This window comes from Rhea pennata, chromosome 1 (assembly GCF_028389875.1).
Source record: "Rhea pennata isolate bPtePen1 chromosome 1, bPtePen1.pri, whole genome shotgun sequence".
In the NCBI taxonomy this organism is placed as follows: Eukaryota; Metazoa; Chordata; class Aves; order Rheiformes; family Rheidae; genus Rhea; species Rhea pennata.
In genome coordinates this window covers 94,283,659-94,303,894 of record NC_084663.1, presented here as the reverse complement: position 1 = coordinate 94,303,894, position 20,236 = coordinate 94,283,659, and the positions used below count along the sequence as shown (strand labels likewise).

Below are 20,236 nucleotides of genomic sequence, written 5' to 3'. Positions count from 1 at the left end.
CTTCCCTCATCAAACCTCATCAACCTATTTGAGTCAATTTTTGAATTAAAATAATCACATCTTTTGTTCTACTGTTATCATAACTATTTTAACCTCTTAAGCATCATCTACTCAACCTGCCAGCTATCCTGCTAAGATTTGGAATGTCTTTTTAATATTTACCAGACCTAAAACTTATCCTAGTCAACCTTGTACTATTATTAGATAAAAAATAAAGTCATTAACCAGCTGCAGTGGAAGATAACTTACTTTGTATTTTCATTTACATTCATCATTTTTTGAGGAGGGAAAGGGCTGGTATTTTTCCAGTTTCCAAAAGCCAAAGATTCTGTTTAACTCCTTTCAGCTATATAGTTTTGGACTACTGTTTCTGGACATAGTATCTGAGGTCCTCCCACAGAAAATGAGTAATAATAGATAAGTCCCTAGGAATTCCCTACCTCCTTCTGACTTGGATACTGGTGAAGGTATTTAAGATTGTTTAATTCACAATAGTTTAAGTCATGGAAATAGAAGTCATTTGCTACCACATGTAAAACCTCAGCAGCAAGTAAGGGCAGATCCATCTTGGAAGCAATAACGGAATAGATCACTTTGACTCTAGTGTCATTCGGATGTCATCTGGAGGAAAGGTGGAAGTTACCTAGAAAATGGTTTTGTAACCGAGGGAGCATACAATTTCAAATGAATTCAGATTAAAATGCCAGTGGTAAAGGCAAGAAGGATTACCTGCTAGAATTGTTCTCCCATATGCAAGGAAATTTGATTTTACTACTAACTGCAGTGCGAACTCCAGCATAGAGAAAGGTTTTTCAGGGCGGAGAGAAGGGAAGAGAATATATCACCACATTGAGATCACTCTTGTACAGAGAGCAACCATGGATGTAGTAAATCCACCTACCAAAAGCCTATTCACTCCATCAAAAGCCTTCTTTGCACCTCCAGAAAAGGCTGACATTAGACTCAGCTCTGTATTTATGAAAATTTAGAATGAAACGAACAATTTAACATTATTATATACTTATTCTTCATTATTCTTAAGTAGTAAGTCTAATTTATACTTGAGAACATTATTTCCAATAATATAGATATTTCTAATCTGCTGGACAGAGTATTGCCAATGTTTTACAACTCACATTTATTTAGGAAATCAATCTATTCTTTCTATGCTCTTTTGTAATTTCAGAAGTTTTAGGATTATGTTTAGGAACATTCTTATCACCAACATGTTTCTGCCCAAATCAGGTGGAGGTATTTTTCCTTAGCATTAGCATTAGTACATCTTTTTATTCTTTAAAGAATTGTCTCAGAAATCCATCAAAGCCAGGACTCCTGCTGCTTTTTATGGCTGAATTGTTTCCAGAATCTCCTCTTAGTTATATTTCCATCCAAATGCTCTTTCTGTTCCTACACTGTCTGTGGGAGTTCAACTAAGTCAAAGAGCTTATTGTATTTTGCAGTGCTTGAGCTGTCTCTTCCTGTATAAATATTTGAGGAAGTCCTTAAATGCTTCATTTAGGGTCATTAGCTAACATTCTCATTTTTACCAGTCCATTTTATTAATTATATATGTTCAATGGCCTTTGAAATGTTTATTTTATTACTCATACCTGACAGATCTGAGCATCATTTCTGATTTGTTATGCACTTCGTCATACAGCTTGGAGCCTCGTAAAGTCTCCTCTATAAGTACTACTAGTATAGGCACATGAAATTTTGGAAGAGAAATGTAAGGCTTGGATTAAACACTGCACGTATGATAAATTTTCAGTTAGCTAATTGCATTCTTAAGAGCAATTCAGTGCCTGGAAAAGTGTGGGCCACTCTTTTTGGGGGGTAGAGAGGCAAGGAGCAAAGGGACACTGGAGCTGCCTGAGATCGCCGGCTGCACCTCAAGTGAAACACAGTTCAAGAGGTGGGATGCATCACAATTTCCTCAAACACACCAAGTTCCCCTTTTTAGTGTTTGGGCTGCTGATCTTGAATAAGGCTTCTAAGTCCTTCAGCTGACCTAGTGAGGAGGGTGCTACTCTGAGGAAGGGAATATCCCTTAGCTCATCAATAACCTGGATGAGGGGATGGAGTGCCTCCTCAGCAAGTTTGCTGATGCTACCAAGCTGGGAGGAGTGGCTGACACACCTGAGGGCTGTGCTGCCATTCAGAGAGACCTGGACAGGCTGGAGAGCTGGGCAGAGAGGAACCTCCTGAGGTTCAACAAGGGCAAGTGCAGAGTCCTGCACCTAGGCAGGAATAACCCTAGGCACCAGTACAAGCTGGGGGCTGACCTTCTGGAGAGCAGCTCTGCAGAGAAAGAGCTGGGAGTGCTGGTGGATGACAGGTTGACCATGAGCCAGCAATGTGCCCTCATGGCCAGGAAGGCCAATGGTGTCCTGGGGTGCACTGGGAAGAATGTTGCCAGCAGGTGGAGGGAGGTGATCCTGCCCCTCTACTCAGCCCTGGTGAGGCCTCATCTCAAGTACTGCATCCAGTTCTGGGCTCCCCAGGACAAGAGAGACATGGAGCTACTGGAGAGAGTCCAGCTCAGGGCTACAAAGATGATCAGAGGGCTGGAGCACCTGCCCTATGAGGAACAGCTGCGAGAGCTGGGCCTCTTCAGCCTGGGGAAGAGAAGACTTAGGGGGATCTTATCAATGTGTGCAAGTATCTGAAGGGAGGATGTCAAGGGGACGGGGACAAACTCTTCTCAGTGTCCCATGTGACAGGACAAGAGGCAATGGGCAGAAATTGAAGCACAGGAAATTCCGCCTGATCACGAGGGGGAATTTCTTCCCTGTGAGAGTGATGGAGCACTGGAGCAGGTTGCCCAGAGGGGTTGTGGAGTCTCCTTCTCTGGAGATCTTCAAGGCCCGCCTCGATGCAACCCTGTCTAACATGCTGTAGGTGACCCTGCTTGAACAGGGAGGTTGGACTAGATGATCTCCAGAGGTCCCGTCCAACCTTACCGATTCTGTAATTCTATGATTCTCCTCTTGCGTGCCTCCAGAATGACCTTGAGGAGAGGGTTTGGTCTCTGTGTGCTTCAGGTTTCTAGCCACAAAATGGGACCTCACAAGGTGTTGAATATAAGTATGGGAACATTGAGATACAACGGTAATGATGACCAAATAAACCACTGTCGTAAGCTTTTATCCCGTGCTGTATTAGCATGGAGAGGAATTCTCCCGATTGCCTGTGATGGGAAACTCCTAAAATCTTGCCTTAAAAGGAATGGGCAACAAATAGCATGAATGCCTAAGGGAGATAAGGGGGGGGGTCATATTTTACAGTCCACAGAGGCATTTAGACACAAGGGTGGCATTCTGAGGATATTCTCAGTACTTTTTCCTCTATAAACCTAGAAGTATTTCTACTCTCTGATGAAATACACAGATATAACATTTCTACTTTTTGTTTAATAATAGCAGACAAGGTTCCTTTTCACTGTCTTACTCCAGCCTGTGTAGAAAATACACATCTGTTTGACTATCAGTAATGCTTAATTGTTTTGATTTTGCTAGAGAGAAAAAATGACGAGGAAAAATAAAAATATTACTTTCCTGTAATTGATATTTTGCTCTTTGCCAAGTATGGGGGCCATGCCCACTCATTTAGTCTAAGCATGTAATTCAGCAAAGAATCTAAGCATGTACATAACTTAAGGTACATGAGTACTACCATTTAATTACTCTCAAAAGTAAATGTGATACATGTTTAATTACTTCATCAACTCAGAGCTCTGGAGACTTAAATGAAGAAGTTTTGCCTTTTCTTTATGGTGTGAGATTCTATAAAGCCAGACAGAAACTGCCTAGAAATTTCATCTTCTTTAAGCTTTCTCTGTTTGCCAGAGACCAAAGATGCACAGTGTCTAATATTCAGTTATCTGTGCATTAGCAATAGAGGATATGATTTACCTTCTTTTTTTGTGTGACAGTAAAGATTCTTCTCTGCTCTGTGTTTAACTCAGAGTGCTAGAAGACCAGACAGAAAATTATAATTTCTCTGATATTTCGTAGCGATTATATTCATGATGTTTAGAACAATTCCTTTACATATGTTGTCCAGAAATTAGCACAGTGCTGTAACTCAATCTTTTAAGAAAAATCACGTGAAAGGATCTAGGGTGGCTCAGGTCTTTTAGCCAAACAAACGAACAAAACAGTAAGAATTGGCTGATACTGATGCTAACCAGAGCAGGGAAAACTACCTTCACATGTGCTAAGTAGAGCACCTTTGTCATTGCACCTTGATGCTAGCAAGTTATATGTTCTGATTTGTTATTAGATTATATCAAAAATGTACATTTTGCTTCATTTTTTCCTTGTAACATGAGACTAAGCTGATAAAAATTCCAGGATGGATAAAGAATTGACTTGTTGAAATTGGCAGTAGTAAGGAACTGGAAAGCTTTTTTTTCTTTTTTTTTTTCTTTTTTTTCATTTTTAAGAGGCATGCATGAATAACCCTACTAAAATTACACCATGCCCTTTATACCCAATGTTTCCTTTTACAGGTACCTCTCTCAGGAATAGCTAGTGTTGGCTGGCACTAGCGAATTTTTATATGTATTAGTTAGGAAAATTTTCAAGAAAGAAATTCAGTAGTCTTTTCAGGGCTTAGATTTCATTGCAAATTTGATATTCTGTCCAAGTTTATGCTGTAGACACATACCAAAGAGGACACACACACACAGTAATACCTAATTCTATCCTGAAGGCCTGGCAAAATTTCAGTCTGGACCAATAATACCTCCATATAATCTTCTGGGCACTTTGAGACCTACTCTTTAATTGCACTTCAGTGTGCTCCTACAAACCTTTTCTGGGGTACGTGATTTTGTAGAAATTCTTTTGGCTGAAAAACCTGGGAAGGTTAGCACAGTTATAAGCCACTATTAACAAAACACAAAGCTTGTGATACTTCTAGTATGACTGAAGAAATTACCTGCTGTTACCCAGTAACAGCAGTAGCTATCTATGTTTACTTCAATGCAAGTATCTCGCACATTGCCTGGCAAGCCTAAATTGTTTCACTGAATTTTCATGGACTAAACAAAATGGAACTTGTATATCTATTTGCAAGCAAGTTACAATCACACCCTGACAACCTCAGATAGCTTAATCACAGACAACGAAGTTACCGAAATGGTAGGAAATGTGTTTTGCACCCATAGAACACCTCTGAAATACTGAACCAATAAAGAAGGTAGAGAAATTCCTCTGGCATGATGAGGCCAATTGAAGATGGAGAAAACGGAGAGCGCTTGCTTTCATTGGCTTAAGGTAACACTTTTACAGCTAATCAAAGCATTGTGATGTTTCCGAATTATTTAGTTAGGTAATTCTCTCAATAAAGTCTACGGTAATTGTCTGGAGAAGACCACCCATTTAGTTCTGACATTTTAATCTTTAATCTTTCATGTTGATTTATCATAAATCATATGTTCAGTTTCTGTGCTTAAAGTCTGCTACATAGCATAAAGTAGTGGCATAAAACCAGCCCAGACTGGCATGGTGTGGCACTGTAAACAGCTACTTTTGTTGCCATATGCAGAAATGGCAGATTTTAATGGCAAATGGGTAGGAACAGAGTTCCTATTAGCAGCTGGGAGAAGAAACAGGGAGTGGAGTTCTTGGTATATTCTAGGCTCTGCTTTCAGTCCCTGGTGTTATCTGTAACAGACAAGTGCCTTTAAGCAGAGCTAATACTTGCTGCCTAATTCATTGGCGTGGTGAGAAACACAGCTCAGCTCCTACATGATACTTGTGCAGAACTTCCGGCACATAAATAGTTGCACTTAAGTTATTATAGTCAAGGAAAGCCCTGTGACCACATGCGTGCTTAGATCCCCCAGGTGCTTAAGTGCTTTGCTGAACTGGGGTCTGGCAATTTAAAGTGTCTGTGAGGTCCACATCTGAAGCACCCATTATGCATGCAGGAAAGAAGTCTCATCGTTCATTTTGACAGAGAGCCCTGCCTGCCTCGATGAGACATTGAAAGAAGCAGATCCTTTTCCAAGGCCTGAGGTTGCTGTTGACCTCGTGCAAAATACTTAGCATCTTGCTGACTTGAGCTCACCATTTGGACATTAGATCAAAAGAAGGGAATGAGAAGAACACTTAGGTTTAAGGAGACAGAACACTGAGTTCACCTAGTGGTGACCCAAATTACAGACATTTTTACCTGATCGCATCGGATAGAGTGATTAATGTTTCTTCTGAAGTCTAATAGTAAGCAGTAACCAGATGTCAATGTACCCAATGTGACAGATCCTATTTACTGCCCTCTAAATAGGAAGCAAGATAATGTTTCATACCCAGACTAAATCTGCCACATGTGCTGTAATAGTAAGGTACCAGTAAAAGATGATCAGAACTATTCTTTTCAAAGAACAAAACATGCAAGTTCTTTTTAGCAGCACAGAGATCTAATAAACCTAACAGAAGTATCATGTGAATGATTCTGAATTTACTATTTCAGAAAAAAGAAAAGAGAGAGAGGATGTCATGGCATTACGTGTTTCTGTTTTTATTGTCAGTCACTGGTAGAAACTTGCCACACTGTTTCTGAAGCAACTGTGGTAATTTATTTTTTTCAAAGGAATATAAAAATGTTTTTTCCACAATGTTGCTTGAAGTCCTGGTTTTGATTCAAGCATCTCAAAATCTTGAGAATAATTGCAACATTGTGTGCTGCCAGCATTTGCAGTACAATCCTCTTCATTTTTTTCACACTTTATGTGAAAAAAGAACATTTTGCATCTCAATAGATGATTGTGGGTTTGGATCATAAAGCACTAAGGGTTTTGATCTGTTCTGATCCCTACCCCTTGTGTCTCATTTTTCTCTTGGCTTAGAACAAAATAATAATGTGACTCATCTGACATAAGTAATTTTCATAACCTCTACCTATATTTTGGTGTCTGTCTAGAGGAGAGCTGTAGTTATGTAAAAGTGTCTACAAAAGTGTATTTTGTATAAGGGAGGATACGAATAATATGTATTTTAAAGGAAAAAAGAACACTGGCAGGAAGAAAGGGTGAATTACAAACAAAACCACTTGCTTGTATTTTAATTAAGTAGTCAGCATGGATTTACAAAGGGGAAATCATGCTTAACCAACCTGATAGCCTTCTATGATGAAATGACTGGCTAGATGGATGAGGGAGGGCAGTGGATGCTGTTTATCTTGGCTTCAATAAGACTTTTGACACTGTCTCCCATAACATCCTCATAGGCCAGCTGACAAAGAATGGGCTAAGTAGGTGGTCAGTGAGGTGGACTGAAAACTGGTTGAAAGGCCAGGCTCAAAGGGTTGTAATCACTGGCACAGCATTCAGCTGGAGACCAGTCACTAATGATGTCCCCCAGGGGTTGATACTGGGGCCAGTATTGTTTAACCTCTTCATTAATGACCTGGACAATGGTCTGAATGCACCCTCAGCAAGTTTGCAAAGTTTGCAAATGGTACAAAACTAGAAGAAGTGGCTAACACATCAGAGGGCTGTGCTGCCATTCAGAGAGACCTGGACAGGCTGGAGAAATGGGCAGAGAAGAACCTCATGAGGTACAGCAAAGCCAAATGCAGGGTCCTGCACCTAGGGACGAATAACCCCAGACACTAGTACAGGCTGGGGGCTGATCTGATGGAGAACAGCTCTGTGGAGAAGGACCTGGGAGTCCTGGTGGACAACAAGTTGACTATGAGCCAGCAATGTGTCCTCATGGCAGAGGCGGCCAATAGTATCCTATGTTGCATTAGGAAGACTGTTGCCAGCAGGCTGGGGGAGGTGAGCCTTCCGTTCTATTAACCCCTGGTGAGGCCATGCCTGCAGTGCCTACAGAACAAGTCCAGTGAAGGGCCACAAGGACAATTAGTGGACTGGAGGATCTCTCATATGAGGAGAGGCTGAAAGAGCTGGGATTGTTTAGCCTGGAGAAGAGAAGGTTCAGAGAGGAGCTTAGCAATGTCTACAAAGGTCTACCAAGGTCTTATGAGAGGGTGTAAAGAAGATGGGGATAGGCTCTTCTCAGTGGTACCCAGTGACAGAATGAGAGGCAATGGGCACAAACAGAAACACAAGAAATTCTGTCTGAATGTAAGAAAATACTTCTGGACTGTGAGAGTTGTTGAACATTGGACCAGGCTGCCCAGAGACGTTGTGGACTCTCCAGCCTTGGAGACAGTCAAAACTCAACTCAGTGTGGTCCAGCTCAATCTGATCTAGGTGACTCTGCTTGAGCAGAGTGGACTGGACCAGATGATCTCCAGAGCTCTCTCCCAACTGCAACTACTCTGTGATTCTGTAAATATAAGAAATACTTTAAAAAAAGGCAAGTTCACTTTACTGCTTCTTCGTGTTAAATATCACGGATGTTATTTCATGGAATACTGGAAAAGGAAATAATAAATACCAAAAAAATATTTAGAGCTGATAGACCAGTCTGTCCAGAGTGAGCCCCAATTTTAACTGAAATATTTACAACAACACTAATTATGCTTGGAAAGCTGGTATTTGAAATTGCAAATGTCAGTTCCAGGATGTCAACATTTTGTGGTACAGTTTAGGAAATCCTATGTGGCGTGCTTCTTCTGAAAAACATAATTGTGTGTACACATTCCTGTGTCTTTTCTCCACACCCAGAGTTCTATTCTACAGTAGTTCTCTCACAAAAAATTCAAAAAATTCATTAGAAAACAGCCTGAACAATGAATATAGCAGTGAATTTGCCACATAAGCATTTGCAGCAACTGACCAGTTTCTGCAGGAATAAGGAAATAGATTCCTTATTTCTCCCCCAAACCAGATCAAAGTATTTTACTAAGTAGATCCAGTCCAACACAGACTTCACTCCACAGGAGTCATTTACATTTATGCTGAATATGGAATCAGCCAGGCTTAAGTACATGCTTAAAATAGAGCTTATATTTTTCTGATTAGTGAACTGAATTGGGGGCCACACTGTATCAAGAGTGTGAATATAGCAATTTTCTGCCTTTCTGATTTTGCCTTTCTGCATGTGAATTGAAAACACAAAATACTGTTTTCCTTACCCAGCTGATACCTGCAGCCAGCAGAGTGGGAGAGAGAGGAGAACGCATGTCATTTTACTATATTTGAGGTTTTAGTAAACTAAAGCTTCCTCATTCTCCACCATTGCCATCTACACATATTTCTATACCTTCAGGATTGTCAAGGAAGGAGCAGTTCAGCTTTGGAGGAACAGGAATTAGAGCAGGACCAGGGCAGAAAGTCAGAGAAACCCTGCTACAGCTGGAGGTGGAAAGGGCAGCTATAATTGCTGCTGCTGTCCCTGCTGCAGCTGTCCTGGGGCATTCGGGGACACACCAGGGCTCCTGTAATCCCACGGAGGCAGCAGCAGCAACCAGGACTGTATGGACAGGAGGCGGCAATGAGCTGTGATGGCAGAAATGCCAAATCTGTCTCTCCTCAAGCACAGGCAAAGCAGCTTACCATCCCATTCTAGTTGGGCACCAGTCTGTTTTGCTAACTATTCAAAGCTAGCTCTGAATTTGTGACTTTTCTTCACTCACACAACAAGCTGAGCCAAAACCTATGCAAAAGCTTGCATCTGCAAGCTATAGGAAAGTTTGCATCCAGAGCTGAGGTCTGGAGTCCAAAACCACCTCTAAAAGCAATGAAGAGGTATAGATGTAACCTGAATTATTGATCCAATGTTTAAAGGAGAGGGCCTACTAGCAGGATAAATGATAAAAAGCTGCTCTTCCAGGAAGACCAGAGAGCAAATGGCAATGAGGCTGCAGATGAGGCACTGGCAATTTCTGCACTCCAGGCTTTAGGGTCCATTCAGGAAAGATGCCAAATGCACATTTCTTTATCCAGCTGAGATGAATTGAATGAAACCAATTACAAATAATCTGCAGTGCTTGGGCACTCTCTCCTATCCCTTGATAATGGGGTGTGAAAATGTTGTTTTCTGTCACTTTTCCCCTTGGCTATTTGTAACACTATTTGTAGTCTGCAATCCCTTTAAAAATAAAATGGAATCGCTTACCTTCTTCGTTCTTGTTTTCGTGCTTTCATTTTTTTTTCCTGTGGTGTACTCATATGGACATGAGAATAATGTTTCTTTTCAGCTTTCCTCCCTTCCCAAATGCTCTCTCTAAGGGTAGCTAGCAGCCATGGTGGGGAGCAGGAGCATGCGGGGCCGGTGCCGACCTCAGCCTGGGCAGTTGGGGCAGCTCGACAAAGTCCCAAGCCAAACCATAGGCTCCACATGGCACATTGCAAAAAAGGGTTTGGGTGTGTATTTTTATGGGGTGGCACAAGTGAAGAAAGATGAGATTAAGTAGAGGTTTTTCATCTGTCTCTCAAACCACCGATCCTGTACCTGCTGTTCTGAAAGAGGCACAAGGCATCTCAGCCAAAGCAGAGGCACAAGACTCAAAGAGCTTTTCTTGAAATCAAAACACAGCTTTTGATTTAGAGCCTAATTGTTTCAGGATCACCAAGCAAAAGTACCTAACGATAGGATTTTTAGTCCATCTTCAAACTGCTATATCAGTTTTCATAAGTATTGACTGACTGAAAATGCTACTCAAAGTGGATAAGTTGCCAGGTTTTCATACTGCTGAACAGCAGACTTCGGACAAAAAGCCTGAACGTAGAATTAAAAGACTAAGTTAAGCCACTTACATTTGAAAACCTTGGCTAATATTCTGTAATATTTCTGCAAAAAAGGATAATACCTACAGTGTGCCCATGCATTTGTTATAATCTTTTTTCCCCCCTCTAGGGACCAACCGAAGATCAATGAAATATCAAAGGGACGAATGCAAACAGGAAATCTAGGTCTCTCAAAGTGAAAAGCAAGCAGGCTGTCCCTATTCTGCCCTTTCCTGAAAGCTAAATGTAAGTACACCTACTTTGAAATCCTTAATGAGTTATCCATAATGTCAAAAAAAAAGTGCAAAGGATTAAACCTGAGGTTCTCTTAAAGCTATCACTGGTACAGGATTTGATAAGTTATTCAAGTGTTTGCTACATACCAGAGCATTTGAATTTCCCATGGAAAAATATTTGGTGCAAAGACCACCATATTTGGTACATATACATATTTTGTTTTGTTGATCATCATCATCAGCATTTTTTTTTCTCTAAGTAATTTAGAAAACCTACACTTGCAGTCATTCTCCATTGTTTACTAGGAAAAAACATGTAATTCTGGCATGTCATATTTGTTTATAGAATCTTGTTTTTAATCTGTCTTTACGGTCTTGAAAGATTAAGGACAGGCTTCGTTAGAAAAGCTTCTTATATCCTAAGAATATAATGATCCATGATATTGAGGTACTTTTGATATCCAAGATACATATCAACGCAGATGTCTGTTTGCACATATAAGTAAGCAAGAGTAACATTCATTGGGAAATCCATGTTTAATACTATGTTTAGTTTAGCTCAATCACGAGAAGAATATGTTAAACATCACTTCAAGCCTTAATGGAAAAGTTTCTGACAAGTAGACATTAGCTCATAGTATCCACAGTCATCTTATGCCTATGACTATTGTCTGTTTTCAAGTGTGACTTTTGGAAGAAAAAATGCATTATTGCTTAATAAGCTACATTGCAGTAGTGTCCTGCATTCTGTTTTGGTTTTCAGATAGCTAATTAAAAGACTCCACATGTTAAGAATGAATCACGTAAATTCCTCGGGCATTCTGGCTGCCTTTTAGGGAGGATGAGCTGCACTTGATCACGTTTCTCTCTTACAGAGAAATCCTATAGAATTTAACTGAAATGAAACTGGCAGTCCAATAAACACGACTCTATAAACACGCAGCTGTAGAACGCCAGCTGTGACGAACACCCCACTTTATGATCCCACCAAACTTCTCCTGACACGGGGGTGGGCTGGAATATCTCCGGGATGTTAGGACCTCTGGCAGTCGCCGGCTGTTGGAGCTGTCCCTGGTAACCATTGTCCCCGGCACAGGCTAGCATGACCGGCCCTAGAGCGGGTGCTGTGAAAGGGTAACCACCACAAAAGAAAGTATAGCCAAAAGCTCCAGCCCACAAAACAGTAATGGAGAATAAAATCCTTTCCAGCTAGTTTTTAATTCTCCCTGAGCACCCATAAGAAAGTTTTAGAGCGCAATCCACCTAGCACTAAAAAATCCATCCAAGAGTAGTAGTAGACACTGATAACTTTACTGTAGAGGTTCTATAGAAGTTGGTTAAAACAGCATCTAAGAGCATTCCTTTTTACATTAATAATTTCTTCAAACTTTTCCATAAAGATCTTACAATGTTATATAATCGTACAGATCACTTTAAAAAACTCACTTTCTTAGTCTTTTACCTACAGTAGATGAAGCGGTAACAGGAGCTGTTAAATACATTTAACAGGCAGTTAAAAGCAATGATTAAGCTAGCTTTTACAAATTAGCACTTAGTACTTTTTATGAACAACAAAATTGCTTTGAGAAAAATGCACAGTCCTCAACAATTCACAGCTACCAAGGCACAGAGAATTAAGAAAAGAAAAAAAAAACTAAAAGAGTGGAAAGGTATGGAAAATGTATTCTTTCCTTTTTATTTAACTTCCTATTTATTTTATGTATTTTATTTATTCCAGTGAAGAGAGAAGCATTTCAGCAAAACATTCAGATCTGGTTAGAAATATCCCTCAAATTAAAAGGAAACAAAGCCATATATCCTCAGCCAGAATCAGGAAAAATTTCAGACTTGGGCATCAACTCACAAAGACACTTGACAGGCATTTGGGTCCAATAGAAGTCCTGAGCTCCGACCAAAATCAACAATGTAATTGTCTCAGCTGAAACTGAGGCTTAGCTTTTGGGTTTCCTGTAACTAAATCTTGCCACAAACAGCTCTGCTAAGATTTTCCTCCAATAAAATAAAACGCAGCATATTAAGATAAATACAAGAGACAATGAAGATGAGTGTGTAGTTTCCAATGTAAGGCAGGAAGTGGATATTCAAAGAAAACTTGTGAAGATACCGAGGTAGGGCTTGTCAGTTCCACATGGTCAATGTGACAGTTCTTCAAAAATAAGCAATCAGACATCTGAAAGTAATTGCTAGGCTAAAGGATTTAAGTTTATTTTATTTAAGCAATAAGGTATTTTAGAAATGCATTCAGAATGTCTAGCTTGCTTCAAATTGCTTTGGCTTTTCTACGCTGTATTCCAGTGTCATGGCCACCACTACCCACCCAAATGTGGTATTTTAATAATATTTTTAAATTGAAAAAAGACAATTGAAATGAACAAAAAGAGAACTATTCAGAAAAGTTACCAGAATGAATAGTTTCACTTCAGACACACTAATCTGATCAGCAAGTAGAGTGAAAAATTTATTGGGCTGAATTCATAGGGATTGAGTGAGGTGATGTGAGTTAAACAATTTTATGCGGGTTTACTGAGGTCTTGTCCCAAAATCAAAAGAAAACTTAAGTGGCTGAAAGTAATATATCAGTTTATATAGTCTGATACTCTTCTCTCCATTCTTTCTCCTATTGAGCTACCCAATATGCCTCTCAGTGTACAAACTTCACCAACACAGTCCTCTTCTCTGTCCTTCATTTCCTCTACATGTTCCTCCATTCAATCCCTGCTTCTCTGATAATACGGATTAGTTTGCTAGTTTTGCTATTATGATTATTACGATTAGTTTTGCTATTCCTTTTCCCTGTCTGACGGGGGGAGGTGGAAGGACTAGGTGATTTTTAGTGGAACTTAAACCTCATAACACTTACATGTTCATAGAAATGTTACCTTGCATTTACATGTTCGTTGTTTGTAAATGGGAGTCAGTTGACTAACTCCTTTAGCCATTCTTGAAAAACTAGCTTTAGATTCCTCTCAGCCGATCTGCATGGGAGGAAATAAAAATTACAAAAAGAAAAAACCTTTCCAAATGTAGCAATGTACAGTAGTTCAGAAACTCACTTTTCTTTTCCTGTTGGTGAATGCAGCTTCTTTAACTCAGCCAAACATTGCTGTCAGTAAACCAAATGGTTGCTCTTGCCCATGTTTTGAAGAAGAGGGCTTTGTTTAGGGTTTTGGTAATGATAATTGACGCAGAAAGCTCTAGTACTGAGGAATACGGAAAAATAACATGATAAACTTGCCTTCCCAAATCAGAAGATTTGCAGATACTCCATAAACACCTGCTGCTTGCCATTAGCAACCACAATGATGAGTTTATGGTCCCAGGCTGTGCAGAGGGGAGACCTGAGGACCTGCTGCTCCGTCAGTTCTCTGCTTCTCTAGTCCCCTGCTCCCCAAACAACCACACACGCACGTACCCGGGCACACGCTCCTTTCTGACCTGTGGAGACGAGCTCTTTGGCAGAGTTTTAGGCTTGGGACATGCAGCGACTGCACCTTTGCAATGTGAGGGGAAGTAGCTTGCTCAAGTTCCTTGGGCTGAACAGAGAGATTTTAAAGCAGCAGGCAGCAGATTTTTACACTGATAGCAGGAAGCTCATGAAAGACCAGAGCAACATGCCTGCCTGGTTTGGGAAACAGTTGTACCAAATTTCAGTCTTTTTATGGGTTTTGCAATGAGCATAAATCATCCTGTTTGTGTAGAACAGACAAGTGGGTATGGGAAGCTCTGAAGTGTGGAGTCTGTTAACAGATAATTCAGTAACAGCAACATGCAGTGCGCGTAGTTGCAGTCATCAATTTGCAAATGTCTTCCACACTTTTTTTCCATGGCTTCTGTGTCCAAGGAAAAGTAGCACTAAGTGAACAGTCTTCTCCAAAAAGCCTCATGGACCTAATTTATCAAAGTAATCATTCTTTCAAAAACACTGAGTTTCTCTAGGAAGCACCGATGTATTTACTATGCAGCAGTCTCTCAGGAAATCATACCTTTCTATACTGCTTTTTAGACTGTAAAGAGATCAGAAGGACCTTTGCTAGTGCCTTTGCCTTGTAAAGTTCAGGGATTGCTATCACAGAATGAAATAAAATATCTCCTGTGCAGTTCAGTCTTCTATTTACTGTCACAAGAATTCAATGCAGTTGTCAGTTTTTGTTTAAGAAACAGGTTAAGGATATTCTTGTCCTTTAAAAATTGCAATATTCTATGCTACCACAGTTCATAGTAGTATTCCGTAGGAGCAATTTCTGCTTTATACATCTGAAATGTTCCCTGTACTTGTTCACTGCAGCAGTCTAGCTCATGATTTACAAAGGGTGGATGGATATTGGAACACGATGCTGAAATCAGGGATATTTTAGCTGAGAAGCTGACACAGTATTTACCAAATGCATTTTTGGACCATTTACTCAACAGTAGTCTGTGCATATTCCTGGTGTAAATGGGAGTCAGTGTAAATGGGGCAGCTTTGCAGCAGCGTGATATTGGCACGCAGTGTGGGAATGTGAGTGATGCCAGCTGATGGAGAAGCTAAAGCTTGCTGTAGAATAGCCGCTTTGTGTGCAAACAGCATAGTTGGTGCCACTTTGCTTGCGTTACAGATATTTTTAAGCAACCTACAGCATGGAGACTTAGTACTTTGAACCTGCAAAAAGTCCTGGAATGTGCTCAGGTCTCCCCTGCCGTGTAGTGTTTGTGAAGCTGTCACTCGATACATGATAAGCTGGAAAGAGAAAGAAAAGGCAATAGAGCACGGAGTCTCTGCTGACAGTGTAAACAGAAATTTGAGGTTAGTGGACAAAGTTCACAGTTTCCAATGAAAGGTCATAAGGATTTTAAGCATTTTTGGTATTTTGTCTCTGCTGTCTGCACAACATCAAGCAAAGAAAAAACCCTCACAGACAGTTTCCTATTCTGTACACTTGGCATCTCTGCTCATCCAAAAAGAACATGGGAAGCTCTGTGTTTGGCACTCTACAATTATTTGAGGACACGCCATCTGAACAAGGTTTAACACTTACTCAGCCCCAACTGCCCTAGTATTTTTACATCTGACATTTGATAATTCAAAGGGCTTACCCAGCTTCAGTTAATCCAAGTGGCCTGCAGTTTTGTTGCTGAAAATGCAGTATTGGATTTAGCATGATGAGGAACAGGCCTAAAATGTTAACTCTTCACAGGTGATATTCCTCTCTTCCCATCCAATGCAGAGTCACAATAAAATGTCAAATACTTTTATGAGAAATCTCCTGCAGTCTGCAGCTGAACCAAAAGAGACTTGTGGGGGGGGCTGATCTTTATGATGATTTTTATTACAATTTTTGCCGGCAGTGAGTTCATTCTCTCCTCTGGATATTACTATAACGTCTCCTTTAGGAAAGGTGTAGCTTTGACCTGTGAAACCCTGATGGTGATATTTGTATCCAGCAAGTGGAGTCAGTTTTCCTGAAGGTATCTAACCTCAAAAATCTAAAAAACATTCCTATTACTTATGTACATTGGAAGTGAGTGCAGCTAATGCTTTCTGTGAAATCATTACTTCCAATATTTCAGACTCGTATTGCTGAAGCAAGAAACCCAGTGGGCTGCTACTTCTCTGAGAATAGGTCTGCCCTGGGTTTGGAATATTCAGAGACATCTTAGAGTGTGAATGGGATTAAACAGTAAAAATAGAACAGGTGATCCAGGTTTGGGCTAAATTTTTGTAAGATGAGTTCTTCTAATCTTCCAAAGGGGCTTTTACTTTATGTTCCTATCCTTGCAACCCCTGACCTATCTCAAAGTGACCATACGTTAAAAGTTTGCTGTGCACATTACGAGGGTCAAGTGCTCAAGCCCATGTTGGTTCCTACAGGTGCTGAGAGGTGCCTGGTGGGATTTTCCACGTAACTCTAACTCCCACTGGCACATCTCGCAGTGCCATGAGGGATGTGTCTCCAACTTCAAACACCTGGATACTTTGCATAGCTTGTCCTTCATGCTCAGAGAAAATACCTGCTACAGCTTCTGTGGAATTAAAATAATCAAAGTAGCGGAGAATGTATCACAAAATACGTATGTCTCCTGTGAAGACAAAAACGACTTTTTTTCTTTATTTGGCTTCATCTATAGCACATCTTCTTGCCTTAGCTCTTGAGAACAACCAAAAGATTGTTTTATTCCTGTAACACAAACCATATAGGACTGCCTGTAGGATGAGAAAGCCAAAGGGTGGCAGTGATAGAAACTATTTTTCAATTTTATGCCATCGTTCCTATGCGTGCACACAAGATTAGTAACTACCACTCTGCAGAGATTTACCTCAACAGTTTCAGCCCACAAGACCTTCCTAACTCAGAGACTAACAATGTATAGATGTCTAGGTCTATATCAGGACTGAGTTTTTGAAGTAGTTCAGCCAGATACCATGTTACTTGGCCTCCGAATAATAGAGTAATGGATCAACAACTTGTTCCTGGGTGGGAGAGTTAGCCCTGAAGAACAAAAGTAGGATTCAGGAGCCTTCCTGTCAAGTACAGCAGGAGTAAACGATGCTATTTATCCACAAAGTGGACTGTGATGAATTTTGGTGAGTAGACAGCCACCTGTTTCTTAAAGGGATAATAAAACAACAACAACAACAATCCTAAGTAAAAATAACCAGGGGAAGATGCATCAGAAAATAAACGCTAAGAACACAAGCAATGCCTTCCTGTGAAGACCAATGGTTCGTCTCCCCTGTAGTCTCTCTTTGAATATCACAGAAGATGCTATTTAGGGAGTGCATGCAAGCTCCTTCTGTGGTCCATATCCCCTGGGCACCACCAGTATCCCCAACAGGAGACTTAGTGATGTGGGTGGATACACCCCTGCTTCTCAGCATCCATTTATTTGTGTCTATTCTCTGTGAATCTGTCTGATAATTTTTTTTAACTTCTTGCTGCAGCCTGCCTCCACAACTGCTGGTTTCAGAAATTCACCATACATCTGCTTAAAGAAGTGCTTTGCTGTATCTGTTTTAAAACAATCCTCTGCTATTTTCACATGTGCCCCTAGCTCTATATTGCAAGATTTGATGAAAGCAGTACTGCATTCACCTTATATATCACCTTCAGGATTTTTCAGACCTCAATCACGCCACCTCTCAGGTTTCTTCTCTCCAAACTGATAAATCACAGCCTTTTTAGTCTCTCCCTCTAAGGCAGCTCTTTGATACGCCTGATTATTTCAGTTGCATTTTTTCTGCAATTTTTCTAACTCTCCTACATATCCTTCTTGAGACAACTATTTCTGTATCTCAGGATACAAAAGATACTTTGTTCTTGGGTTTCTTCATTAGATTTTCTTTATGGTACCTGGAACCAAGTGTCTATTCTGTCTGACTTAAAAGTGTAATAGATAGGCATACAAGTATTCATTCAGTGGTTGTGAATAACTAAAGACAGAAGGTCTGTCCAGACAATCCTCCTTTGACTTCCTTCTAGTTTTATCTCCTCTCCCTCTTTAGTTTTCAGCTACGTATGGAGGGTTTACTGTTAGAGGTAACATAGCAATACTGAGTAGAGCAGAATAAATTCCTGCAAGTACAGCAGTATGTTACCTCCTCCTACTGTGGTCACATGTGGAATATAAACACCATTTCATGTGTAATTAAACCTAGATGGGAATGAACCTGACCCCTAAATGTGAGGAGTAACTGTATATCAGCTGCAGACACACTGAAATTTCATTCTCTTTCTTCCCTAAATATGGAAAGATTAAGATCAAAGGGCTGGTCTTCACCCTTCTCTACCAAGCAGCAGAAAAATCTGTGCAGGTTTCCATGCACTCAGGGCAAAGCACATTCCAACATGACAGACTGTTAGGATAGCTAGAAAATAGTGTTCATTGCCTTTGCTGAACGCGAGAAGGTTTTTTGGAAAACTAATCAAAGATTAAAAGACAGGACATCAGAAAAGACTAAAAGGAAGTACATTTGTTAATGATCAGATCATGTCAGGTTTGCCGTGGTCAGTGCCATAAATAAGTTGTTTGCAAGCTTCATCTGTCTGTAGATGACTGAAGGAATAGGGAGAAGAGAGGGCACTCCTAAAAGGCTCAAAAGCGTGCTGTTAAGATAAAACGTTATGTCTTTATCGTAGAGAAATATCTTTATAATTTATTGTGACATACATGGTAGTTCTGTCCCCTGCAAGACCGTGTGACACAGCTATTCCCCATTAAACGCTGGGTGGAAGTGTAGCCATGACCAGTAGCATCTATGTAAAGGACAATTATGTGACATGTTTTTACTATTCCACTTAAAAAAAAAATCACCTTTTTAAAGGGGAACTGTTGGTAGAGTGGATCACTCACGCCACCTGCGGGGCAGCTCCATTAGCAAGATGTGTGCACTTAAAAAGAGCTCCCCAAGAAAACCCAGTACATTTCCTATGCTGATCAAAAATTGCTCCAGCGGATACTTTCATTGGCTGTAGTACTTGTCAGCACTTAAATACATACACATGGGTAAGAAACATTTATCTCCAGATGCACTCCTACAACACTCAAGATTCAATTTGTATGTATATCTGTTTTGACAAGCCAATTTTTGTCCCAGTTACAAGTAAGGATACACAAATATCTGATTCTCTGCTCGATTAATGCTACAAATCACTTTCAGTGACTGTATCTGGATTTGCATAAGAGAAATTATATAAGATGGGCTTTAAACGTCAAGTCCATTTGTCTGCAATCGACCGCAGTAGGAAATCTAACAGGACTCCATGCACGGCTTACCAAACTGCTCTGGCCCGTGGGAGCTGCTTGTCCCCGAGCTGCCTGACACAGAGCCCTTGCTTTGAGCCTAGATGTTCACCCGTGTGGGGCTTCGGTGCTAAGGCGAGAAACGTGTTCAATCCTAGCCATAGAAAGAATAACTTGTCCGCAGGAATACGGATATGTCCTTCAACAGGCAACCACGCGAACACCAGCCTTTCCCCCACTCTTGGAGGCTCGGTCGGAGTTGCCACTGGAGCTCTTCCTTCTCTCATTAGCGCTTCGAAGTCATTCAGTCCTACCAGGTGAGGGCCGATGGCAGCGCGCAGCCGAGCCTCCGGACGGGGACTGCAGCCGGCGCAGCGGAGGGCCGGCCCCGCGCCGGCTCCCTCGGCCGCCCGTCTGGGGCAGAGGCGCAGGAAGGGGCCGCTGAAGCTGCTGAAGACCCAGGGCTGCAGCAGCCTTTCCCCACGCGGCTGGGGCCCTGCGAGCAGCTTGCGGCGGGAGGCCAGCGTGTGCTGTGGCCGTGGCCTCCCGCTGCGTTTTACCCCAGCCCTGCCCTGTTTCGTTTCATTTCTTCCTCAAAAACGAAGCTAGACCA

At 41.0% G+C, this 20,236-nt stretch overlaps 1 protein-coding gene across 2 annotated transcripts in view; it reads left to right on the top strand.

Annotated features, from left to right (window-relative positions):
• Positions 1 to 20,236, top strand: part of COL8A1 (collagen type VIII alpha 1 chain) — a 96,810-nt gene that overhangs the window by 50,727 nt on the left and 25,847 nt on the right. For both annotated transcript variants that reach the window (XM_062595763.1, XM_062595771.1), the window contains exon 3: positions 10,779 to 10,894. The gene's annotated coding sequence lies outside the window, so the exon portion shown is untranslated. The remainder of the gene's footprint in view (positions 1 to 10,778; positions 10,895 to 20,236) is intronic.